Raw genomic sequence first — 17038 nt, 5'->3', positions numbered from 1 at the left:
ATTGCTTAGAGTAATGGTTCTCAAATCTGGCTGCACATACATATTATCTTCTTAAAAATGAGGAGGTTTAAAAACATATGGATTCTCACCTCTGACTCAGATTCATGAACTCGGAATCTCTGGGGATGAGTCCACAGCATCAAAATCTTTTTTCACTCCTGAAGTGATTTTTTTCAATATGGATTGAAAATCATTGCTCTAAAGTATGGCTTTCAATACAACTTCCATACAGTGTCTAGATAGGAAAATAAGACTATGCACTTAGTCCCAAATTTGCTTTGTGCTGTTATATTCCAGAACTTTGGATTAAACTGGTTCTTCCACCCTGAAATAACCTTCCTTCTGCACTGTCAAAATCCCATCTGTTTTTCACGGTTTATCTCAAATCCCATCTCTTTCATGAGGCCTTTCTCTAGGTCTGCAGCCAGCTGAGAGCTCTCTGTTCCTTGAGCTAACTCCAGTCACGATTGAAATTCTTACCTCCCTCATTTTGTCCCTCCTTCCTGTTCCCCTAACTGTCCTGGGCAGCCTCTTTTGCAAAACCTACACCTATACTAGGGTTATCTGCGTGCCCATTGGCCTTGCCCCACCAGCTTGCAAATGGCTCACAGGCAAGAACTGTACCTTGTTCATCCTGCTTGTCCCTCCCAGAGTGCATTGTCCTATCCTAGAAGTAAGTCCCTCACTTAGTACCTATTGAGTTGCTCTGTGCTTTTCCTCTGCGTCCCTGGACATACACATTCGTTCATAATATCCACCACTTGTGTAGTTGCCTTAACCTTCTCTAGTAGGTATAATCTGCTTGAGTGGAGGGATTATGCCATGACCATCTTTATATCCTCACATCTCTCTACCCTCAATACACACTCCTGTTTAGGTTCTTGCTACTCAAAAGGTGGTCCACGGGCCAACTGCACTGGCATCACCTGCGGCTTGTTAGAAATGCAGTCTCTTAGGCCCCACCCAGATCTACTGAATCAGAATCTGCATTTTAACAAAGTCCCAAAGTCATATGTATATTCATTAAAATTAGAGAGGGACTGGACACCACGGCTCACGGCTGTTATCCCAGCACTTTTGGAGACTGAGGTAGGAGGATCGCTTGAGACCAGGAATTCGAGGCCAGCCTGGGCAATATAGTAGGACCTCATCTCTACAACAAGTTAGCTGGACATGCCTATAGTCCCAGCTGTTGATACTTGGGAAGATGAGATAGGAGAATCACTTGAGCCCAGAAGTTCCAGGCTGCAGTGAGCCAAGATTGCACAACTTCACTCCAGCCTACGTGATACAGCAAGACCCTGTCTCAAAAGTAAACTTAAATTAAATTAAATTAAATTAATTTCACTTCTTTGGGAGGTGAAATAGTGAGATATTTAAGAGAATGTGTCCTGGACTTAGACTATTAAGTTTGGGGAGTTGTGTAAACTCTCTATCCCACAGTTTTTCCACCTATAAGGTGAGAATAATAACAGTCCTTGCCTCATGGTGATGTGGAAACATTAAAGTTATGTAAGTAAAACACTCAGAACCTTATAAGCACTCAATAATACAGTATCAACTATTATTACTCAATTAAAACTCGTTAACTTTAATTGAATTTGAACTGCCACCTAGAATAGACAAGAAAATGAAACTCAATTCTGCATGGATGTCAGAAACATGAAATATAAAAGGTAATAAATAAAAATATTAAAAACCCCTTAGCAAATGTTAAGGAGCATGTCAAATTATTCCTGTGTTGAAACTTACGCAATTAAGGCTGGAGCCTTGAAAATGACCATCCCCCAATTTTCTGCTTTGTCACTAGGTTTTTCTCTACTGAGCAATTCTTTCACTCTGCTCTGCCTAAAGAACTTCATGCAGTGCATTTGTGTCTTAGACCCCCAGATCTCCTGCAGCCGTTGCAATTACCTCGGCGGCCATAAATGCGTTCCTTGCGTGGCTGAAACGTATGCACACACTGCCCCCTAGGGGATATCCTCTGTCATGACCCTCCAAAACAAGAAAAAAATCTCTCAGAGTATGTGTAATTGGCTTCAAGACAAAAGTCTGAAACCTTGACTGTAACATCCTATACCATTTTGTAAATACTGTTGGTCCATTCTAAAATTAAGTAATAATAATATGTACTAGTGTTGAGCCTTAATAGAATCTGTGAAACAGAATCTGATATATGTGACCTGGATTTGTTTCCCTCAAATGTTAGGAAAAGGCATCAACTAAAACAGTAAGAGCCTAAAATAATAACCTACATTTGAAACGAAACCCTGTGTTTGTTGATAGAAAACTGACACATTCCTACCCCATAAAGTAGATCCAAAACTTAAGGTGTTGAAGGAATGGCAGGGTAATGTTAGCAACTGATGAAATTCATTCAATGAATAATTATTGAGAGGCTACTATGTCCCCAGCACTTGTGGTTTTCACCGAACAGGGAAGACAAAGATCCTTGTTCTCATGGAGCTGACATTCTAAGTCATATGGTAGCCACTCACTCTTGTCTCCCTGCTCTCCCCCTCAGCCTTCAGTGAGCTTTCCTTGGCTCTAGAAGGTGCTGACTTACCTTGGGATGGAAGACAAGAGCAGCCAGTGTGCCCTGGTCACCCTGAAAGTATCTCATAGACAGAACTCTGTTACAACTTCACACAACCTGATGGGGTATGTTTCTTTTTCTGTCTTCTTTGTTTTCTCATTGTGTATGGTAGGGTTTTATTGTTGTTTTTTTGTTTGTTCTATTGTGGTGGGTCTTTGCTCATTCCTGGCATCTTTCCAGGCCTTTTGGAGCCATACCAACTGAGTAAGAGAGTAGTGTCTCGCAAACCAACTCCCCCACCCATTGTCGTCCTCTGTCATAAATCCTGCTTCATTCCATATGTCTCCTGTGGCTTCTGCCTGGGCTTCCCTAAGTACAAATTCAAATTGGACATATCATGACTGCTCAGAATGAGAAATAAACTTTCAACAATATACAAGCTGCAATGTGATTATACAAATGACTAAGAAAATATTTAGTTTGGAGAAAAAAAGAGCTTGAGAATGTGTGTGAGAGAGAGACAGAGACAGAGAGACAGAAAAAGAGAGAGAGGAGAGAAGGTACTGCCCTACCTCACAGCATCTGATCCTTATCTTGGCTCCAAGAGTGGAGGAGAGAGAAAGACTCTGAGGGCCCTCAGAGCAAAATGTTTTGCCCACCATGCTGCTTGAGACACACAGTAGAATGAAACTAACTTCTGCTAAAGGCCCCAAAGTTACTAATGGATTCAATTCAAAGGCTCCCTTTGAACCCACAAACTTATAGTGTATTTCTTTCCTCATAAACTTCTTTCACTATCATCATTCTGTGCCTACCTCTGATCTCCTAAGCTGCTTCCTGATATTCATAATCCCCTCCTCATGGTCACCTTGGAGACACAATGGCCAAGCCCCCTCTGCTTTTGGTGTGCTTTGGAGATAGCTGGAGTCCCTTTGCCTACAAAGTTGCTGGGAGGCTAGACATGCAGTGACCACTGTGTGTCCCCCCATCCTTAAACCCTTCCCTTGGGCTCTTCCTGATTTCATGCTTAAGCTAATGGGGAGCTCTGAGAAGACACCATCCCACCAGAGCAGCCTGACACGTGCACACATCCTGGATGTTTCTGTATGTCAGTTTCCTTCTCCTTCCTCCAGAGCTCTTTGGATGTTGGAGTGAGGACTAACAACAAAAGACTCTCTTGCCCCACTCAGTGCTCTGAGTTTAGTTCTTGAGCTTACGTGCGATTTCCACCAACCAGCCACTCAGCATCCATGCATGGCTCCCTCTGTGTCCTACTCTGGGTTGGGCCTTGTCTGTTCTATTTTCTGTAGAATCTCCAGCACGAGAAGAACACCAAGTGCAAGGGAAGGCACTCAATAAAGAAAACGGATAGGTACATCTATTGAGCACTGACAGTATACCAAGCATTGTTCATTTCTTATTTTAATTGCTCCTCATAACAAACCCCAGTCTTCATCTGAGAAATAGATGTCTTTACAAAGCCTAAGTAACGTGCTCAATGTCACACAGCTGTATGTAACCACAACAGAATTTAATCCCCGAGACTCTAACTTCAAAGCCTTTATTCACTATGCTGTGCTACTTCCTCTTGGAGTGAGGGTTTTTATTTGAGACTTTCTTGTCTCCTTGTTTGGGGAACAACACTAAGTCACTTCAGTCATTAGAGAAACCTCCAGTAACATAAGAGTTAAGAGCTGAATCTAGAATTATTTCCTATTTCTCCCATCCTTCTTCTTCGGCCTAAAGACTCGGTATTTCTCCCCAACTCTCCTCTAGATCAGATGAGCCCAACCAAGACCACCACCGCCGAAGCAAGTACCAATTTTCAGCTGGGGTCTCTTAGCTCAAGACAGAATAGAAAGCTCTGCAGCAGGCTGAGTGCCCCAGGAACCAGCAAGAGGAAGTGCCAGTACTGAATCCACGTAACAAATGGCTTCATTTAGACTCTCCTACAGGTCAGCTGCTGCATGTCCACCTGAGGCTGCTAAAGGCCACACTCCTGCACTCTTTCCTGTTCTGGAAAAATGACACTGAAATCGTAATGAGCCTGGAGGAAGCCAACCAGACAGGAAATAAACCCACTTGGGTGCGTGTGCTTGCGGAAAAGTTTTGGAAGACCTTTCATCCCCTGGGAAAACATTTGTTTGATACAATCATGGCCAGCTATTATTCGTGATCTCATTGGTGGGAAGGCTGGTGGGGATTGATTTCAAAATGAACTTTAAGCTAAGAGGACAGCTAGAAGGTGGCTCTGAGAGGCTCTGCTGACAGGGGCCAGTGGTGATGTAAGAGGAGCTCGGGTCAGGATCTCTGGGGCAAGGGCAGAGTTGATGAACCTTATTTTTAGACGGTGTTGATATTTTTAGTGAAAGTCCAACAGCCTCTCCATTTTTGGTTGAGGGGAGAGGGCGTAGGGATGACTTCCTGGTGTTAGTCATTTCCTCTCCTGGTGAAGAGATTGAGTGGTGGTCCTATGTCACATCACAGGAAGTGCCTGGAGATGGTAAACACTGCTGACATGATGGGAACTTGCACCATGGGTGTGTCAGAGCACACATATTCCTTCCTGGACCCTGGGCCAGGTGAGTGGGGGATGCTTCCTGTTTTTGGCTCTAGGAGGACTTTTCAACTTCTGGGAGCTGCTCTGGAGAATAAATCACAAGAACTGCTGGGCTAAGCAGCTCAGGCCACAGACACCAGAAAGTGATTTGGTGGCAAGAATTGTTGAATGCGCCCTGGCAGTTCCCAGAACTGCCGAGTCATCTTATCCTCTCTGAGGTGTATATGGGGCCAAGTGGGTTTGGTTCCAATACCGTAAAGCAATCCTCATCTGAAATTTGCTCGCTTGCCAGAGACGCCCTTAGTGCCTGGATCGCATCCATGACTCAATTCATTCAGCAGATCCTCCTGATTGCACCTCTGAAATCTCTTGTGAGTCTGGTTCCTCCACTGTACCTCTCCAGATGTCCATCACCTCTTGTATGGATTAGTAAATCACCCGCTCTCCCTGACAATGATCTCTTCCACGTGGGCTCTCCTCCACATTGCTGGTAGTAGTTGCAGTCTTGGAAAACACACAGCAAACTTGTCACCATTCCCCTTCTCCCTTGTCCATAGTAGACATTGCTAATCAGTCACGGCACTTTAACTGCTAGGCCAGACGTGGGTGACCACCCAGTCTTTCTTAATATTGTCCTTCAGCTCTCATGACTGATCAGTTGGAACTGGCATTTGACATAAAGTCAATTTGCCATCTTGGTGCTTGTGTTATCTTCCTAAAAACGAAATCCAATTGTGGCTCTTCTCTGATGTGAAGCTTCCTGTCTTCCTAGTGCCTTCAAAATGAATTCCATCTGCTTGGCAGGTGCATAGGCATCTCGCCTCTCCTTCTTTTGTGACCTCGTCTCACCTCTCCTTTCTCAGCTTCCACATTTTCCTTATGCCACACTCTTTCCCAGATACGCTTTGCTTTTCTGTGACTCTTTGCTTTGTATGGGGTTTTCTTGCTTTCTGGATTTTCCTCTTTCCTTTTTCCTAGCTGTAAACTCTCGTTTTTTCAAACTCCCCATATTTTTCTTCTGCTGTATTTCCAAGATCTCACTAGGCAAAGTCAGTGCACCTTTTCTGTGTTTACCTCTACAGGGTTTCTGTTGTTACCTCTATTAAATATTGTTATTGTAATATGTTCTCATGCTGTATATATATTACAATATATTGTGGTTATTACATTAATTATATGCATTATATGGTCATGCATTTGCTTACTTATTCAATGAATTTATTGACTGCCTTCTATGTGTTGTGTTACTAATAGGTAAATTAATACATGGAATAGATGTTTAATGAACATTTACTGACTAAACAAATGATACTTTTTAGCTCATCGAAGATGCCATTAGCCCTTGTATTTCTAGAGTAGCTTCTTCAAAATCACAGGAGTCTCTGAGAGAGACTTAAGTCTTTCCTCAAGTATTATAAAAACTTGTGAAAATAAACATGTTTAAAACTTATTTTTACCAACATTGACCAAAATAAATAATTTTACATGAATGCATATATGATTACATGATTTTTAGTCATATCTTCCCCCCTTTTTTGCCTTGCCTTTCCCTTCCCTCTCCATCCTCTACTCCCTCACCCATAGGGTGACCAACACTGTTTGCTTGAGACTACCTGAATTTTGGCTGTAAAACCCCCACATTCTGGAAAACCTTTCAGTCCCAGGCAAACAAGGATGGTTGGTCACCCTTCCACACCTCTATGTTCCTTTTCCAGGTAATCACTTTTTTTTAAATCTACTGTGTGATCTTCCATATCATTCTTTGTATTAACATAACACAGATTTATAATTACCAGCATTGTTTTATAAAAGTAATCAATTATATTGTATTATATTATATTACAACCTGACTTGTTCACTAACGAAACCTTGTGGCCTCCCTCCAGTTTAACTGGCATAACTCTACTTGAGGTAAGACTTCTTTTTATTGGTTGATTAATTCTCCATGGTGTAAATATTCCATAATATTTTGGCTGCTCACTTATTAATGAACATTTATTTTGTTTCCAGTTTTTTTTTTTTTTTGCCTCTTTGAACAATGATGACACACACACATGCATACTTAAATATCTACATGTGTTGGTTCTCTAATTTCTCTGAGCTAAATTTTCAAGAGTGGAATTGCTGAATTGAATACTAATTTTTATAATTATTGCTAAATTGCTTTTCTAAACAGATGTAAGACACCATATTTCTGCCATTATACATATGAGTACCCTTTCTATCACATCCCCACCAGCTCACCGTCACTGGGTGTGATCATTCTTACTAATTTGTCTATCTGATGGCTATAAAATGACATCTCATTGTTACTTTAATTTGCATTTCCCTGACTACAAGTGAATTTGAGTGTTTAAAAGAATGTTCTTGGACATTTAAATTTGCTCTTGAGAGATTTGTCTATACTTTTCTGTTGGATTGACTTACTCTTTACAATTTTAAGAGCTTTTTATGTGTTACAGGTGCCAATTGTTTTAAACCTGGTAAAAAAAAACCTTTTTCTCTAGCTCTGATATTTGACTGTGATTTTATTTATTGGATCTTTTGCCATAATCTTAATATTTATATATTCAAATATGCCTATCCTTTTTTATCTAGCCTTTGAATTTCTAGTCTTTGTTAGGAAGTTCTCCTTAACTCGTAGATTATATCTGTAGTCACAGATTATATCTGTAGTTCTATATTTTTGTGAATTATTTTTTGTTTTACTTTTTCATTTGATACACAATTTTTATCTGGTGTAATCTGAGTGGTTTAGAGCTGATTCTTATCTGGTCTCTGATCTCATTGACCCCAAGTAGTGGTGGACCTCCCATATTAACTGCATGATGGGTCAGTGTTGGATGTTTTTCCAGGTATCCAGAGACCTAGGTGAGTCTGCCTAAGCCATCTCCCTATTCTTACCCATACCCACACACATTTCATTGAGTTTCAATATTCATCAAACTCTCCACAGTGCAAATAACTCTACTCAAGGTTGTTAAATTACCCTTGGGCCAATATGACGGCAATATTTTAGAAACTTAAACTGCAGTGTAATATTTATATTTTGAACGTTGGCCTCTTAGCTTCTATTCCTCCTCTCTTTTTACCAAACAGTATTCTGACTTTCATTTAGGAAATAGTTCCTTTATCCACTCTCAGTCATGTGCTTGCAGGTAGCGTTACTCCATCCCCAGATGCAGGGAGGGTGCAGTGATCACATTCCTAATCCATTCAGCACATTGCCTTACTCCAGCCATTGTGATGTCTCAGGAAGTTCACCAGCCAGAGCCAAGGAGACACAGGAAGACTTTTTACCAGGGCTTCTAAGAAAAGGACGTTACTTTACCTTCTCTTTTCCACTGGTTACAAACAGATTCGAAGACAGTAGTGGGATATGCTGGCAGAGACCCTGGTATCAACCAGCCTAATAGCAGAGCCAACGAAGTGGTGAGAGGTGAGCAATTGGGTCCTGATCCCTTGTATGAGTGCTGGATCAAGCTGTGATTAAAGTAGAATCTTCCACTGTTCCCACTGTTCAGTTATGAGCCAGCCAATTTTCCATGTTATTTAAGATCAGTTTTCTCACCTCTTGCAAATAAATATCTTAATCTATAAGACTTTTCTTCTCAGCTATAGTGACTTAATGGGGCTTCTGAAGGAATTCACTACATAATTTCCTCAATTATCATGCATAGGGCAGGGATCTCAGCTTGAACATAAGCCACATCCATCACAGGGACTGAGATATGTCCAGTCACCTTGTGAACTGGTGTAGTAGGCCTGCTATATGTGTGTTCACACAGGGGCAGAGTTGTGTCTGGAAGAAAAGCCCACCCCCTCGGGGAAGGAAGCCAGGTTTACGCGCCTGGCCTAGCTGGGGGTGGGGTGATTCTGGGAATTCCACAGGGTTGTCCCTAGTTCCCTGAGTTGGAGTCTTCAGAGAGTGAGGACCATGTGTGAAAATGGAAATAATTCCTCACTGCAAATTTTCTAAGAGCCGACAGTATGTTTTGGTACTTTCTGTAGTCTACAACACAGTTACACAGACCACTGCCAACATCTCCCAAGTTTGAGAACACTGGAGTAGGTGAAGGATGAAGGAGAATTAGCAGGAGTGGAGGCAGGCTCTTGTGGGGAGACACTATCTGTCAGGAGCTGGGAAGCTGAGTTGACAGGTGGGGCCTGGCTGGTGCAGCAGCACTCAACAGCAGTGGCAGCAGAGCCAGCTCCCAGCCTGCCAGACCTAAGGTCTCCTGGCAGAGGGAACACAGGATGGAGAAGAGGAAAAAGCAGTGGAAGCCATATGATTACTCACTGGACCTGGGCACATAGGAGACACCACCTGGAGGCTCAGAGAAACTGGACGAGGTGGGTGAGAAGAGTGAATTTGCAGAGAGCTCCGCTTCCGTATTGGGTTCTGCACCATTTCTGCAATATGGGAACAAGATCTTGAAAAATAAGGTTACTGCCATGAATGACACATAATGGCAAGTTAAACTCCCTGCCCTGGTCATTCTGCTCTGCTAGGCTGCTGGTGGCACCATGCCTGTTTCTCTCCTGGCTTGTGTCTGCAGACATGTTCTCCTACAACCCTACTCTCCCAGGAAAAAAGTCTCCTCTGATGTCCACTAGGCAGAATCCAATACACCCTCCTCTGTGTTCCCATAACGTCCTTTACATATATCTATTTTTAATACTCTTCATGCTTTCTATAATTTGCTTACACATGTGTCTCTTCCACTACACTCTGAACTTGTATTCATATTTTATTTTGCCTAAACCAAGCACAACTAGCACACAGTAGGTGCTCAGCAAATGTTTGTAGAACTACCAACTGATTTTTTTTTTAAAAGCTATTCTCTAAGTCTGTCTTTGAGTGAGAAAATATTTGAATCCAGAGTCTGCTTGAACTGCTGCCCATTTTATTTGTAAGAGTTTTGCGTGTTCAGTATTGAACTTTTCTTGTTACTTTTGCTTTCCTGGGAAATCACAGCTTCTCTTGTTATTTTTCTAGACAAGAGGGGATGTGGCTAGAAATTGAGGGCATCTGACTAGGTTTTTTGAATGAGTGACCTTAATCTTCAATGCCAGAATTAATCTTTCTTTTGTGAGGATCATTTAGCTGAGAAAGAGTTAATACTTACACTACTTCACGAACAAATTGCCTCATTCAGGAAGGGGAAAAAAATTCTCCCAGAAAATTGGATGTCAGCGGATTATTCCCCCTCAGATCCATGGATTAGTGTGCGTGGGGAGGGCACCCAAGTGGAAAAAATGTAGTATCAATGTATTTAAGGACAGCGGCTGTTCTTTCTCACCACCTCAATTACAGGTCTCTTTATCACCGGCATCACATGATGCGTGTCTCACTACCTGCTTCACTTAAGCCTACTATGGAACTTTTTTTGAGTATTAAATATGTGAGGCCTCTTTAGAATTAGGATACACTTGCATCAGTGTTGCCTGAATCAGTGCTCTCATTTTTCTCTTCACTCAGATATCAGCAATTTAGGAATTCTTTCAGATGAGGAAGACCTTAAAATATTATTCCTTACTTTACAGCCTTATCATAAAAAGTAAATTTTATGCTGTGAAGATGCGTTGGCTTGTAACTATATAAACATGTATTTTTTTTTCTTTTATAAAGATTCACAATTTATGATGCTCAAGGAAAAAGATAAATATTAGGCTTGGTAAGCCAAGAGCAAAGTTACTGAATATTAAAAAACAAAAAAAAAAAAACAAAAAAAAAACCCTTTGAGGTATGAGTGCTCATTTTCCTTGATCATTTAAATAGCCCTGGATGCCTTGTAGAGAACCCTAAATGTATTCTTCATTACTAATGACATTTTCATGAAAGCAGATATTTCTTATTTAACAGTTCATCTATCTCTCCTGCATACTCTTTACCTTCTGCCACAAAAGGCTGCAGACAAGTTTAAGTTTTCACAAAGTGACTAATAGAATAACAGGCCTGATGAATATTCCAGGACCTTGGATTTTTCTCTTAAGATCGCTGATCCAAAAGTCCTAAGAACATTGGCCAGAGGAAATGTCTGCCTGTAAGGAAATAGATGGGGACTCATTAACAAGCCCAGGAGAAGCCACAGCTATTGACCTTTGGGCTCCTGAACATGTCAATCAGAATAAATGACTTGGCGTCATCTGAGATGTTTGAAAGCCACCATCAAGGTGGCAGGTGTGATCCTGCGATGCCAGGCAACCACTGGTCTTAAGAGTGTTGTGATAATGCAAAACGAAAATGGGGTTTCCCCTTGGGAGGGGAGAAGAAGCGGGTTCAGGTGAACAAAGAGCAGGGTTTGGGCTAACATCGGACTCTTGGATGATTCCTAGGTCTAGGCAGAAGATGCGTAGCCTATTTTCTAAATAAAATGATTTTTTCCAGACGTGCCTTTAATGTGCCAGCTGTTCATGTGTACACATATGAGTGGTTTCTCAGGTGCAGTGACCACTGAATCAAGGCGGTTTCCTGGCAAAACGCTTCAGTGGCCGTTGGATGTTGGCAAGCAGGATGCCTGCCAGCCCCGAACTAGCGGTCACCGCAATTTCTCACATGGCACACTGCCCTTTGGAGGAATGGCATGTTGCCAACTCCTTGGCATCTGAAAAGGATCAGACATAAATCTCACCAGCACACAGAGATGAAAGTGAAAATAAAGTGTGAGGAATCAAAAGGAAGTTGCAGAATGCATGGCAGATGTTGTTAGATTTGTCTAGCAAAGCCCATGTGCCAAGCATGATTGATGACATTTGTGAGAGAGGTTAATAGCTCTGGATGGTGCTGCTTGGACATTTTGAAAGTAAGCACAGGACAAATGAGAGGGCCACAGCAGGAATGGCCAAATGAAGCAAGTGGGATTTTCAAAGCAAATAGCATGTCATCTGCTTACGTAATGTCGATGGTTGAGGCAAATGGAAGGCAAAAGGTAGCCAGCGGTCCCTGTGATAGAGAAGAATCCTTTGCACACTAATTCCTTTGAAGGTGACAGGTTTTGAGTGACAAACAGGTTACTGTGAATTCTGCAAGAGGCAATGACATGCCTAGTTTACATTGTGAATATTTTGGCCTTAATTTATGCTGTGAGCAATGGCTGAGCCCAGGTCCATTACGTGCCTACTGAAGATGATTTATGTGGGTTTCATGTAGTTGGACTTTAATTATTCACATGATTATCAATAAAAAATAAGGGCAGAACAGTGTTGAATGTGAACAGGTTGGCGGGGCAAACAGCTGATTATAACAACTACATTTGGCTAAGGAAGGGTGAACACTGCCTTTTTCTCCACATCAGGTATGAGAACAAATTCATAAGCAGGATTTACACTTTTCTCCCTTTTTCACAAACATGCAAACTGCCAACCTGTTAATCAACTCCCCGATGGCAGACAAATGTCTCTGGGAAACATGTGCCAAATATCAATTGTTATTGGCTGAAACTCAATAGGATGAAATGGATTGATGCTGCCATTCTATTCTGTTCAATGCAATTGCTGATCAATAGTGAGTAATTGGACATCATTCTGTGAAGGGGAGAATGCTGAAACAGGAATATCGCCCTGAGTTATGGTGCATATTAATCACTGTCTAATTGTTTCATCAATACAACGTCCCTCCAACAACCTGCTATGGTATGTAACTACATTGGGGAGACCCTCCCATTTTTCCCTGCAAGTATTTGTTTGAAGGCTAACAGCGCATGACTCAAGAAATCATGATTCAGTGGAATCATGGCAAGGAATACCCCATATCATGTAGAGTGGGCTAAAAAACGTTCCATAGAAACACTCCTCTCCCCTTAGGAAAGAGGACAAAATGGGAATGAACTAAATAACAGGAATTCACCTGGGATGTGGCTTTTCCCCCAGGTGGGAAGAAGACAGTGGCATTTCTTATCACTCTTGTTCTCCTTCTTTCAAATGAGAAATTTCCAGGGGACCAGCAGGAAGAGAAAAAAGAAAAAAATTAATAACAATATACCTTCAAGAGTCAGACCCTAGAAAAAGTTGAACTATTCTGAGAATAAAAATAAAAATGCTCAGTGGCATTCCCTTTTGAGATCTGATTGTCTGCTGAAAATGCAGGTTCCAACTGTGAGGCAGTTGGGTGAATCTGGGGGTCCTCTGTCTCTCTCAGAGTGCTTTTCTGCTGTGACTGCTGGGGTGTTGAACTCCAGGGGTTCATGTAGAGTAATCACTGCAGAATAAAGGCTGCCCTGTTATTCTTTCCTCTGCCCTTTTGGGAAAAGGCTTTCCCTGAGCTTAAGGCTTTCATAGTAATTCTCATTTTGGTTCTCTAGCTATTCACCCACTCCTTCAATCAAGAAACTTTTTACCCCTCTTTTCTTTGCCTACTATTTTTGCATTACATTTTTACTTTTACATTAGCAAGAGGAAGAGCCTGAGTAGAGCCACAGCTGGGTTTTTTCTGGGGTAGAATCCCAATGCGGATTCTCTAGTAAAACACCACCAATACCTTGGAAATGGCCAACTCCAGGACTCCGGGAGGTTGTTTCACCCTGGGAGGCATTTTGGAAAAAAGAAAATGACAGGGAAACTTGGAGGGTGGTGGGAACACACACAGTGGCAGGACAATGCCTTCCCCTGTGTGTGAAACCCAGGCCCATTGGGAACTGCCTTTGGAGTAGTGATGTGGTTTCTGAAGCAACATTTTTCCAGTCAGACTCACCAAATTAAAGAGACCTTGCAAGGCGAGGGGAGGAGGCTGAGCTTCCTACAGCACGTTGTAAGGAGCCATTCCTCAGAAGCTGTGTCAGGGTCTCTTTGCAACTTTCTCTGACTGCTTTTTTTAAGCCATATGATTCTCCTCCAACTCCTTTCTTATGAAAATTATCTGAGAAGGGTTGGCACAGGATCATAGCTTTTTCACCTGGATCCCACTGCGCCAAATGTTCAACTGGGAGCTCTGATGTGTGCCCAAGTTTGAAATTCTAGTTGGAAGTCCTTGGGTTTGTCAGACAACCAGGAAATATTCCAAGGCCAGATTTCAAAGTAAAATCCTCTCCACTTCCTTCTTGACAGTGTGTTGGAGATTCGGAGAGCATAGCTGTACCCTGAGAGTTCAGGATTTTTTTGGCAAGCCTGACTCTTAGCCCCTACAGAAATGAAATAAACAGAGAAATATTGAGGGGTTTATGTAAAAATACCTCCCCATAATGATGTTTTGCACTTACATAATTGTTTGCACTGTTAAAAACATTATCATGTTTACTTTGATACTCTTAGTAACTGTGAGGTCACTAATACAGGTAGTTTGGGCTCCCATTTATGGGTGAGGAAACTGAGGTTGATGTCTTTATCTTCTCAAGAACAGATAGCTTAAAAAGATGGAACTACAAATGAGATTTTTTTTTTGCCTTCAATCCTGGTGTTTCCTCCTTTTTAAATGCTGCTTCATACAGTTACATTAAATTGACAAAGGAGAGTCAAAGGAGAATGTAAGTCTAATTTAAATGTCTTAAAAAATTTTTTTTGAAAATACCTTCTTAGTTCTTAAAACCAAAAGATACTCAGAATGAGATTATCTGGTTGTATCTCCTCCATCCCCTCCCCCAAGTGTTAGGTAAGACCTTTAAATCATTCAAGACAGCTAAGAACATCTATTTTTAAATACCCCAAGAGAAGGAGATTCTTCAACCCCTATGGGTAACTTTTCCTGATGTTTAACATTTCTCAAAGCCAGGAAATTCTTTCTTGTGTTCTAAATCCCTAATGCTGCAGTTTGAACTGGCTTCCTCCCGGTTGGTCTTCGTGGAGATGCTGAACAGCTGGCTGCGTTCCTCAATGTGAGAGCCTTTCAAAGAGAAGGGGAAGACTGTTAAGTCATTCCTCCACCTTCTCTTCCACAGGTTCAGTAATCCCCACTCCTTTCACTATTTCTCATAGGTCTCATTTTCCAGCCCTTTAATCGTCTCTCTGCCTTCTCCCACATAACTCAAAGTTTCTGTTGAGATATTGGGCTGGAGAGAAGAGGGCCTTTGTTCTTGGGGTGGGGGATTCTGGACAAGGGAGGAAAACACCAAACCTCATTAGGCCAGCACCCACTCCCCACCCTAAGTGCTGATGATGTCCCTGCACTGGCACTCAGAAATCTGACATTCTTGAGGAATTGGATGGATAATTAATTAGTGAATGAAATGCCAAAATGCCCCCTGAATAAAGTTACCCACAGGGTATTTGGCAAAAACCTTCTCGAATATCTTTATTTCTATCCAGTGTACCCACTTCTTTAGGCTGCAAAAGTCTCTAAAACTATTTGAAGAACTCTTTGAAAATGACTCGCTGGATAATTTTTGGGGTGGAAGATTCCAGAACACCATTAGTTAACATTTCCCATATTTCTGACATCTTTACTATAGTACAAAACGAGTCCACTAAGGCACAGGCTTTATATGGCTCCGTGATTTTTCTCCTGCATGTTATATTTGGCCATTGACTTACTATGTAATTCTTATAAAAATCACTTAATGAATAGGACCAAGACATCAAGAAGCTTTAAATAAAAGAACAAAAACCGTGGGATAACTCTGAACTTGAGACCATTTCATGTTCTTGCTGAATGCCTTGAGAAATAGCTACAGGTACTCCTTGAACAAGGTCAGAGTGTCACATGGAGGATGCGGTGACAGAAATGAATCTATTTAAGGTGGCTCCTAAGCACATTGAGCATCTGTTACACATCTAGTGTTAGCTGTGTGAGCAGCATGTCTGGGGGTCTTTAGCTCAGCGACTGTCAACAGCCAGATAACAATCATAAGAGGGCTCAGGTTGGCACCTTTATGACAACTTTAGTCATTAAGCTAAAGCCTGAACACCGTTGGCACAGTGTTTGATGGAGGATTGAAGAAAAGCAAATGCACTGCAGAAGGTCTAAAGCTTCCTGGTCAGAATCATCCCAGCTGGCCTCATTAGTTGGTGGTAATTTACATCAACATGCCCCTCCCAAAGACGTTTTACTTATTTGTTTAGCCAAATAGGTTTACTGAAAGCAATTTGAAAAGAGGAAATAACATGTGCTACACATAATTTTATTGTTTATGGTGAAAAGTGATTGATACAGAAGGTAAGATTGAGGTTTTAAAAATATCAATTCACAAGACCTATTCAAAAGGTCATCCCAGTGACCTTTCTCTCAGCAGGAAACAACTACCCACTTTGTTTATCTTCTTTGTTAGGACCAAACGACCCTCTTCAAACACTGCCATCCCTTTTCTACTGGTTCTTTGGTTCCTCCCACAGGGGTTTAATAAAAAGTAAAACCCTGAGGTTGCTATAAACAACTTGAAATTTGACTCCCCACTCCTGCCTAAGAATAACTATGGGGAACCAGATTGTGAGAACTCAGCCTCATGAATTCTTCCAGACTTCAACCCTTTTATAGGGCTAAAGGGCCCTGGTACTTAACAGAGTGCTAGGCTGTTTCCAACTCAACATTGAGGATTATCTGAAAGTAGACAAGGCTCACCTGCCACATAGCATACAAGTGAAGCGGAAACCTGGCAGAGATGCAGAAGCACAATCACGAGAGGGGATTGTCTGTTCACTGTGATCCATTGCAAAAGTCTTTGATGTTGGCTGGACATTAGATAACCTGGGAATTTACAAAAATAATGCATGCCTGGACAACATCCCCTGAAAATCATCAAGATTTCCTTGAAGCCAAGGTTGAGACTCACTAATTGGACAATCAGTGTCAACGGGATTCTTTAAAGTGGCTCCAAAATTTGGGATTCAGAGGCAGAGCCCTTAAGCACTGAGAGATCTTGAGACATAACTAGGCACTTTCCCTATTTGTCCTTCGTTCTTCTCATTATATGCCATCTCCCTCCCTCCATCCTTTTGCCCTCTCTCCCTCTCTCCTTTCCCCCTCTCCTTCCTTCCTTCCTTCCTTCCTTCCTTCCTCCCTCCCTCCCTCCCTC

This window comes from Cebus imitator, unplaced genomic scaffold (genome assembly GCF_001604975.1).
Source record: "Cebus imitator isolate Cc_AM_T3 unplaced genomic scaffold, Cebus_imitator-1.0 Scaffold101, whole genome shotgun sequence".
NCBI classification, from domain to species: Eukaryota; Metazoa; Chordata; class Mammalia; order Primates; family Cebidae; genus Cebus; species Cebus imitator.
Note: the sequence above shows the minus strand (reverse complement) of the source record.